The 2,500-nt window shown below is 39.0% G+C and overlaps 1 non-coding gene across 1 annotated transcript; it reads right to left on the reverse strand.

Moving 5' to 3' along the window:
- Window positions 1-299: 299 nt before the first annotated feature.
- On the reverse strand, window positions 300-372 carry TRNAR-UCG (transfer RNA arginine (anticodon UCG)). The gene has a single exon. It is a non-coding gene; the product is annotated as a tRNA-Arg (tRNA).
- Between the last annotated feature and the right edge of the window lie 2,128 nt (window positions 373-2,500).

Below are 2,500 nucleotides of genomic sequence, written 5' to 3' on the forward strand. Positions count from 1 at the left end.
CTCTATGCACACATAGGCACACACCTTGCAGTTCTTCTACACACACTTAAGCTAAAAACCCATTCTGTCACGTCAAAATTCTGCAAACCTATTACATATTCAGTGAATCGGCATAGAAGCACTTTTTAATGCCACTAAAATGCACAAGTAGTTAGACTGAAGATGCAACCTGAATGAGTTTACAGTATGTACTCCACTTTATTAATGATTAGTAATGAGAAAGTGAGGACTACAAGAGTATTGGAAAAGACTTTTTCCACTCTGAATGTAAAGCAGATTGTGTGACCTTTGGCCAGAATTGACCACGAAGGGACTTGAACCCTCAATCTTCTGATCCGAAATCAGACGCCTTATCCATTAGGCCACGCGGTCATCCGTTCACCTGAGATGATTTTTATCATGTAGGTGGTATGCACGGATGGAAAACATATTATTGAAAGGTATTCAGGTTTACATCCCATAGTGTTCTTTCAGCTCTTTTCGCTGGAAGCACTTTTTTGGAATCTATATATTGAGTATTTTATGAGTACGATATGCTTTTGTTTTCCTTTTTGCATACAAACCTCTTTCCTCATGAGTTTAAAGCTCATTTGTATGGTCTACATAGCTCTGGACGTTTCCAGACGTGGAGTGAAACTGTTTTGAAAGTAGGACAAATTGCTCCTTCCTGCATATGCTAATTTTTCACACTCACATAGGTTGTATAAGTTTTATGAATCCTGGCTTGACCTATTCAAGTAGCTGAAAGCCTGTCACCACCTCTAGAACAAGATTCACACCAATCCAATTCAAATCATTTTTTCCAAAGGAATATGTTCTGGCCGGTCGAAAACGCATCTCACAAAAATAGGCATTTAAAAATATACTTTGCAGTTTCAGAACACTAACATGACTGTGAAGTGTACACAAGTAAAATGGGACCGTTTCAAAGTACCTAATCCCTCATAAACTTCTGAGAGGAAGCATTTAATAAATCTACCTAGTTTTCTGGAAAAGAGAGAGGGAGGATTTTTTGTTATCACCTCAGATGGGACTTGAACCCACAATCCCTGGCTTAGGAGGTCAGTGCCTTATCCGTTAGGCACTGAGGAACACATGCATAGCTCTTTTCTAGAGACATTATTTAAATGTATTCTATGGTCAGACACCGGTGTGTGCACACAGGGCATTTCTCACTTCTCTCTATAAGTAAACTTCCCATTTTCATCCTCTTCCATCCCCGACTTTAACGCTCTCTTCTATGCTATAATGGAGACTTTGCAATTTTAGCAAGTGGAGAGAAATTGGAGAACCACTTTCGACTCCACACTTCTTCTTCACTTACTTCTTTTCTCAATATACTGGGCTTAGCAAATGGTATCAAGCCATCCTTATCATCGGCAGGACACGGAAAAAGGCACCAATTCTCCTAACCAAGTTCAACCACACTCTGCAACTTAACCATTGCACTACAAATTAGGCAACGGGGGCATCAGCAAAGGCAGCCAATGTGCCGATCCTTTATACATTTTGTGTAGTACTTTTCTTACTCGGAGGCAAAATCAGCACTTTAACTGCCCAAATCATACAGATTTTACACATGTAGCACTCTATGCACACATAGGCACACACCTTGCAGTTCTTCTACACACACTTAAGCTAAAACCCATTCTGTCACGTCAAAATTCTGCAAACCTATTACATATTCAGTGCGTCGGCATAGAAGCACTTTTTAATGCCACTAAAATGCACAAGTAGTTAGACTGCAGATGCAACCTGAATGAGTTTACAGTATGTACTCCACTTTATTAATGATTAGTAATGAGAAAGTGAGGACTACAAGAGTATTGGAAAATACTTTTTCCACTCAGAATGTAAAGCAGATTGTGTGACCATTGGCCAAAAACGACCACAAGGGACTTGAACCCTCAATCTTCTGATCTGAAGTCAGACGCCTTATCCATTAGGCCACGCGGTCATCCGTTCACCTGAGGTGATTTTTATCATGTAGGTGGTATGCATGGATGGAGAACATATTATTGAAAGGTATTCAGGTTTACATCCCATAGTGTTCTTTCAGCTCTTTTCGCTGGAAGCACTTTTTTGGAATCTATATATTGAGAATTTTATGAGTACGATATGCTTTTGTTTTCCTTTTTGCATACAAACCTCTTTCCTCATGAGTTTAAAGCTCATTTGTATGCTCTACATAGCTCTGGACGTTTCCAGACGTGGAGTGAAACTGTTTTGAAAGTAGTACAAATTGCTCCTTCCTGCATATGCTAATTTTTCACACTCACATAGGTTGTATAAGTTTTATGAATCCTGGCTTGACCTATTCAAGTAGCTGAAAGCCTGTCACCACCTCTAGAAACAAGATTCACACCAATCCAATTCAAATAATTTTTTCCAAAGGAATATTTTCTGGCCGGTCGAAAATGCATCTCACAAAAATAGGCATTTAAAAATATACTTTACAGTTTCAGAACACTAACATGACTGTGAAGTGTACACAAATAAA

The sequence above is a fragment of the Triturus cristatus genome, chromosome 4_1, assembly GCF_964204655.1.
Source record: "Triturus cristatus chromosome 4_1, aTriCri1.1, whole genome shotgun sequence".
Lineage (NCBI taxonomy): Eukaryota > Metazoa > Chordata > Amphibia > Caudata > Salamandridae > Triturus > Triturus cristatus.